Source organism: Choristoneura fumiferana, chromosome 27 (assembly GCF_025370935.1).
Source record: "Choristoneura fumiferana chromosome 27, NRCan_CFum_1, whole genome shotgun sequence".
Classification (NCBI taxonomy): domain Eukaryota; kingdom Metazoa; phylum Arthropoda; class Insecta; order Lepidoptera; family Tortricidae; genus Choristoneura; species Choristoneura fumiferana.
The window spans coordinates 5,783,131-5,791,686 of NC_133498.1; positions in this window are offsets into that span (position 1 = coordinate 5,783,131).

Consider the following 8,556-nt stretch of genomic DNA (forward strand, 5'->3'; position numbering starts at 1 on the left):
ATTGGTTTACGAGTACAACACATTCTTTGGCGTAATAGGCATATGAATTATCCATAATGTTACGCAACTGACCTTGATTGACCGCAGGTGGCTGACACATATGCCTTTATAATCTAACAGTCTAGAATTAGATCACCTTAACATAGAGCCTTGCTTGTTCTTTGATTGTTAACTTGTAGGTATACCTACAGAACAGGTTACGTCCATAAGTTACCTAGGCTGATCAAGGGAGGAGGCGGTCCAATTGAAACTCATCCAATCCCACTTGGGGATAAATGGGTCGAATTACACGGATAAATAGAGAGTTACACAGATTACGAAAAATCCCTAAAATACGCATTTGAAAAAACTGACAACAAAACATCAGGGAGGACAAGGGGTTCAAAAAATCGCCAAAAAGGTCTCACGATTTATTTATACATTTTTTTTATTTGCCTTAACCGACGTTGCACCGCACTGTCTTAAGTAAATAAGTCTTGCTCTTAATTTTGAGAACATAGCTTTGCACTTGAAGATCCATATCATTCACGAGCGAACATAATTTAAGAGTTAGAATTGGGAAAGAAATTTCATTCGGCTTAATACTTTAATATTTTCTTTTTGGAGCCGCCTTTGATCCTAATGGAGAGTAAACAATCAGACAAATTCAATCAAAACAGTCAAAGCGGATTAAACCCTGAGATTTAATTTAAATAAATCCTTCAAGCTAATTTCAACCCGCGAGCGCTTTCATTGATAAATTATTAAGCGATCTGTCATTCACAAAACTGAGTAGCACGTAGTACACATTGGCGTAAGATTTGGAGGTTCATTCATAGACTTAATACGAGTAGATTAAAATTCTGTCTTCTCGCGTGTGGTATAAAGGATTTTACACATCCAAGCTCACAGCACTACATCAGAAGCCACCATTGAAAACTAAACTCTATATTGGAGTGTAATTTTATTTATACATTGCCTTATTTGGAGTAAAGCTACATGGGTGATAAGCCAATAAGCGTTAGCGGAATATTCCAATAGGCCCTGGGAAACTATAGCTTGTCGATAATCGGAATCCGAAATCGTCGGATTTAGAGATGAGCGTCAAAATAAGAGGATTTTTTGTGTCGAATTTATTCGTTGATCAGATATGCCACATTTCTTACGCGTATTAAATAGAGGGGAAGTCGTGGCTTTTTGTAACCAGTTTGAAATATTATGGTTGTATCGGTTACAAGGAAGCTGATGTTAGGTTTTGATGTAGGTGTTGGGGTAAGATTTCAAACCCGTGGTTTGACATTTAAAACTAATAAATAAAAAGTACCCTGTTTATCTTATACAAACATGTAACTTTACAAGAGGAGATGGCGGGACGACTTGAGCTCATTTCTGCTCGATTGGCAGGTGCTTCCAGGATGGGAAGAGTGGCGAAGGAAGGGAGGCCTTTGCCCAGCAGAGGTTCATATCACAGGCTACATAAAAAGAAGTTACCTATTTATACAATAATTCATTGACATGTCGGCAGCTTTCGGAAGTCGTCGTGTGTTCTGAATTTTCACGATGGGAACGGATTAGGTACTCACGACGTCCATACTGTTTTACATCAAAGTATTACAATTTAACGATCCTCGGCAATGTCGCAAGCTTTATAAACTGTCTTTGTTAATGAAGTTATCAATGCTTTGCGTTATCGTAATAGCACATCCAGTTCGACGGTTCCCAACGTGACCCTTAAACAATTGGTCCTTTTACTGCAACGGCTACATGGCTACGATGTCTCCGTTGCAGCATATGCAAGAAAAAGAAGGCTTCTATCTGTTCACTTTTCCTTTTGGGTATTGTGTATAGTATAATAAACATAGCATCACATTAATATATTGGTTATGGACCAAGTAATTAGTAAGGGCATTATTCATAATGCCCGGGCATTATGAATAATGACAAGCTATACCGGGCAAGTGATAATTATAAGTATGTAAACTTCATTATTTATCACATTGTCCGGTCATTATGAATATTGCTACATGATCGTTGGCCAATTTGATTACAACTGGTTTTGGGCAACTGAAGTCTAATTCAATTACCGGAAAGTTAGGTGCGATGACGAGCGCAGCGAGGAGGAGCGTGTTAGGGTCAATCGCGACTATTCGCGACCAAAACAAGAGAATTGAATTCAACCATGGTACTACTTAACACCGTTTTTCTGCTTTGTTTTGAATATTTGACTCTATCAATTTAGAATATTTTTGATATATCTTCAGAAGTACTGTGAATTTTTAAATTCAGTTTTCACTTTCACTTATTTGAATTCACTAGGTTTGTTATTTTTGTAATTGTTTTAGCAAAACACTGTTTTAAACTATTTTTCACGATTTATTTCACCGCGGTTCTTTGCGACTCTGCGCTCCCGCGCGCGATTTATAAAACGTTGAGTCACAAAAAGGTACTTTATTTACTCGCATTAGGGTCAGTCGGCCCTTAGACTAAGTCAACAAAAGTGAAACCTCACTTAGTGTAACTTTACTTTCTTTTCCCGGCATTAGGCAAAATGCCTGAGTAATGTCATTGCGGCAACACCATAATATGAGAAAATACTCCACAGAGACTAAGCTTCATACATTTTTAAATGCGTTTGTACCTACTTATACATTGGCCGAGACAACCTGATTACAATTCAGACACCAATGTTATTTAAAGGCTTTGTAGGTATTTTGTGAACCCGTATCATTTTTCCCCCTATATGTTATGCACACTTAGCTACAGATACTAATGAATAAAGCCAACTAAGGAATTGCTTTATAACTTTGGGTTTTAAACAACAGTCGACAATATTATGCTTTTACATAACTAGTTCTAGTTAGCTAACAAGTAATTTGTGAAAATCTCATTTTCTGACAATTTTAATTGGCTCTATAATACTTGTGCCCTTCTGAACCTACAATAGTATATTGTGTCTTAAGGGCGTAAATAAGGAATTACGAACGAGAGTCTATTAGAATGAGTAATGAGTCGATGTTCGTAATTCTAGTACCGCCCGTGCGACATACAATGTTTTTCATCACATTTGCAAGTAAAATTTTATATTTGTAAAAGAAAAATATAATTCTTCCAAATATTGGCGATACCTAAGGCTGTGCTCTTGGCAACGTCGCCCTCCCCCTCCCTCGGCTGCTGTGCATTGTGGTGGTCCATGTAGTCCTGCACCAGGAGCGCGCGCCACGGGCATGGCGCAGCGCCACCATACGGGCACGGACTCATTTACCGACCTTTGGGTTTCATGACAAGAAAATAGTAACGGGCAACGACTCATTACCGACACGGGTTTCATGACAAGCACATTAAGGTCGAGGTTTTATTTGGGGGTGCAACTAAGTAGCCTGCATGTTACGCACTGTTTACGAGCAAGTGTGATGAATAAAAATAATAAATGTACCTACTAAGTATCATAGCGCAATTGTATGAAGCTGTGGCTCTGAGAGGAACCTAAACTTTTATGAGAATACGCTTGAATGGCGCACACGCAGCTGGGTGCAAGTTGCACTAATTATAGCAATGCGCTGACCCGCCGATAACCTTCGTCTGGGACTTTGCTAACGCTAATTACTTGATATTTGATACTTGCTTTTACGAGCTAGCTTATGTTACCTACATAGGCAATTGGTTTATTTAGACGATATGCTCGACGTTCGACGTTACGTGTCTCTCCCGGTCTTCTAGCAAGCCTGAGGTAACGTTCCCGATAAGTCCCCACCTAACTTTGTCCATTCCCCACACGAAAACTTCAAACAGCCAAACATATCCTTTGTAAACGAAACTAAGGATTGCGTGTGTAGAACTCTACTTTAAACTCCCCAAAAAAATAGACGTTTGGCCGCTTATAGACGTCCATTGTTTTACCGGACAACGGTCCGTTTATTGCGGTGTTGTATGGCTCCGTCGCTGGACAAGTGTCCGGTGCATGTACACAAATTCATTGTAAGCCATATAACACCGCAAGTCGGGCAAAAAAAAAACGATCCGTTGTCCGGTGAAAACAACGGACGTGTACAAGCTGCCTTAGACCGGCTATGTAGGATGTTAGTATTGCCACAGAATAAGTAAAAGGTACCTACCTATTACATGAACATAACTCCATCGTACGACCAGGAATGGGGTGTGACTGTACCCTTTTAAATTACGGTCAACCGTACAAAGTAAATAAATACCCAATAGTAATAATAAACGTATTTCGCTGCATCTTTTATTATGCGAATTGCTTAAAAATGTGTACATAATAAAATTATGAGTACAATTCCATAGGGCTGGCTCTCTCCTCGGTCAACGTATTGGTATTGCCATACAACGAGGAAACGCAGCCAGCCTTATGGGCACCCTGCCCAATAGCAACGACTTGGGTGATATTTGTAAATATAGATTTTTAGGATTAGAGTAAGTTAGTTTTAGTTCTTTATTTATTTATTTAAGTATTTTATTTACGCAGTCTCCACTCAAGAACTCGTTTACTCCAGCGGTGCGTTAGTTTCGGCATAAGTTACTACTACTTTTTTTATAATTCTGTTTTATTTCTGTTAATTATTGTATATATATTTTTTTTGTTTGTAAATAAATTTCTTATACACAAGAAAAAATCAATGGTATATGTGTAAAGTTCTCTCATTATGGGAAGAAGCCTGTTCACAGTGGGACGTATATATGCTGGGATGAGGATGGTTCTGTATTTTTGTAAAAGTTTTGGAGATTAGGTACACATAAAATTTCTTGTAATAGCTAGTCTTCTACTGAACTAAGTACGAGTATGAGCCATTTTCAGTTTTCTCGTTGCTGAAAGATAATGGATTATTTCCAATATTGCTGGAAAATTTCCTACAATGCCGGCAACAAACATTATCAAACACAACGTAACATCTTACATAAAACCAACCCTGATAACAACGACCCATGTTTGCACCCTGTTCGATCCACCGTGATCTAAATATAATGAGTGTAGACTATTATTAGCTTTATCCTCGTCTAATCAGTGAAGTGAACACGAGGACAGATCTGCTAGGTCAATTCAGGTCAGTCAGTGCTATGGGTGTCAGCTGCCAACTGATCAGCAATGAGTCAATCGATAGGTCAGCTCTTATCATATATTATACTCGAAATGAAGAACAGAGTTGAGTCACTTAACACGAGTACGAGTACTAGCACTGATGCGTGTTAAGCCGAGTTTAGACTTGCAAGAAAATCGTGCAAGTTGCATTACATTGCGGCGCTCGATTGACCACTACAAACTCGTTGGCTTTACGCAATGCAATCTAAACTCGGTTTTATACTGCGGAGTACTTACGTAGTCATTTTGACTATTCTTTGATCTGAAACTAAATAATCAATTTAGAACTGCTCAAAACTGTAATGAATCATCAACATAACATTTAATTAAAAAAAAACAAATAAAAACTCCTTAAAATGAATAACTTCTAATATATATAACAATAGAATACAGTACGAGAAAGGAGAGAGCTATGCTCCGAGTTTCTTTGAAATCGAATCTAAATGGTTAGTAAATAGAACCAAAATAACATTACTTGCCAAACTTAAGCGACAGTGTGCGAGACATATTGCTCGAAGAACTTTGGTCGTTGGGGTCAATGCGCGTGATAATCACATACCTGAAGACATATCGTGGGTCGGTAGGCTCTCCACAAGGTACACTGATGACCTGATGAAAATCGCTGGAGTCCGATATATGCAGGCGGTGCAAGACCAGTCATTATGGCGTTCTTTAGGGGAGAGATGTGTCCAGCAGTGGACATCTTTCGGTAGACAGTGATGATGATGATAAATATTTTCATTCGTACCGTGGTTGCTACAAGACATTTAGACGGCATTTCAATCTTTGTTACAGCCTGTAATCGTGAAAAAGATGCTATTTCAATTAGACACTTTGACTTGCATAGACAAAAGTAAGTAAACGAACAACGAGTTAGCCAAAGTATAGATATACTTTACCCAAAGATGAAGTAAGAAAGTACTAAATCACAAAATGCACATTGCCTCATGCTACACAAGTAAAGTCTGATAACAGTTCACATTTCACGCAATTATCCAACGCAAGCGATCCAAATAGGCGATGAAAAGTTTCAACATTCACTAAATATAGCGCAAACGCTGCGTAAGCCTTGTATCATGTGTGCAATACGCGGGTTAATCACCAGTCACGTATGATTTAATTCCTGATTAATTGATACAATTAAATTCATTACCAACTCGTTAACTTCGTCGTGACTCAGGGTAGAACGAACTCTGACCTTAATCTAAAGTTTTTCTTTAATGTGAATCTCACGATTGACCCATTCATCTTAAATGTGGAAAAGCTAATAGTTATCTAAGCAGTATTTTAAATGCTAATAATATTTTGAAGCAGTTTAAGGTTACTTAATATTTGTCGTCTTCGAATCTTGCAGTAATATGCGGAAGAGCCAGTTCTCTTACGTCCGTTAGTTTGTGCGATACGCACGTGTTGGTATCATATTGATAAAGATGAAACAAGTGCAATGAGGACACAAGAGAATAAATCATACTTAATAAAATAGAATATAATTTACATTATTTATATGCGGAGAATAAGTAGTTGCATAAAAATCATTGGGTGGTATTAAGACAGTAGGCAGCTTATTCTGCTATTTCTAATTATAATATTTACTTAGCAAAATTTTTAAGGGTAAATGAGCTTGAACTTGGAACAGTTTAAGAAACAAAAAGATACCTACTTAGGTAAAATACCTACAGTGAAATTTAAACTCTGTGCATTTCACAAGTATCACAAGGTATCACACGATAAATTAACGCAAAAGACATATATTTACTAGGCCAAACTTTGTCGGTATAAAGTACCTATACTTACTTATGTAGATACAGTAGTTCAATCATTATACCACTTTTACGCGACTATTTATTTGTTTGCGCAGAAATGGAACAAATAAAAATGCACTTCGACATACTAAGACATTACGCTTAAAGGTTATCGTGACAATTCACGGTGCATTGCAAAGTGCAGACATGATGGTGAGCCATATAGCACTGGTGTGTCATAATATCCACTTATGTAAGGATGTCAAGCACCAAAAGAAGACGACTAACATGTTTATGAAGCTGTAAATAATAGGTTATCAATATCAAAGTATTCAAAGTTTATTCTAGCGTCGAGAGAAAGTTAATTATCATAAATCAGCACCTAAAAATTATAAAGGGAAATAACAAGAGAAGTTATTAGATATGTCGACATAATGATGTTCGATAAAGTGTCTGAAAATAACTAGTACTTATTTATATTTTTCAAATTTGTAAATACTTCTTAAAAAATGGCCTTTCGAAAAGCCTGCTGACATTTTATAGAAATAATCGATAACATTCGTTTTATTTTAAAAATTCTTGCAATAAATTGTGGTTATTAAAGTGGCTTATTAAAAAACAAATCACTAAAGAGACTCCAAACACGATATTCAGTTCTTTCGTAACAAACATACATCTAAAGTCTTGTCAAATAACCTACATCCTACGACGAAGCCCCGACAGTCTTTCGTCATTCTATTGATTTACTATTGACAACCGACGTGCATAATGTGAAAGTGTTACGTGATCAACGACCTTTTCCGTCTACCACCCACACTGAAGCTCCCAGGACTTAATAAAAAAAGGAAAATCCCGAGCAGCGATATCAGAGACCTTGCGTTTGAACGGCCACGACCGGTCACTGACATGGCTACAAAGACTTAATTGTGATAACGACCACATAACAAATAAAGCAGCTTAAAAATGTTTGAAAACAATCATAACTTTTGAACTATGCAATTAAGTAACACTTGGGAAAATCTCGTTCCCACGGAAAGAAACCCGTGTGGTCAGTGGCAGCATTTTAAAAAGAGTCACTGAAACAATAGAATACCTATTATAATTAGCATTAAAACCAGGGCCGGATTTCGAAGTCTAGAGAACTTGGGGCAGGGAAGGAATGAACACCAACATAAAAAAAAGTTTGAAAAAAACGGGGAAGTTGCTGATCTGTCGAAATTTGGACCTTTATTGTGGGGTCCTTTCCTTGACGATGTCGATGCTCGGAGCTGTAGTCCCGGATGCCCTCTAAATCCGGCTCTGATTACGGTATTTTGATTGTTACAGCATTTATACTTACTTACTAAATATTACACTTATTAACACTTTATATAAGTATTAGGCATTTCAGTAACAAATCTGTTAATCCCTACGAGTCTCAGCAAGCAAATTCAAGCAAATATCTTCCAAATCTCAAACGATATCATTAAAGCAAAACAAACTTTACCCAGTAGCCAGTACAGTAGCTATAATAAACTTCTGCACGCTCTAGCTATTATTGAATAATCCTTACTAATCTCATTGTTTGAATAGAATGTGCAAAGCTTTTGGATTCGTTCAATTGTTATCAAGAACGTTCTTGAGTTATTCACGTTAGTGAGTCATGGTAATGAGCTAAATTTTATATTAAAAGAGAAGGAATTTGAGGTTAGGAACAATTTATTGTGCAGTGTGAATTTCTCAGTTTGGAAAATTAATGTCATG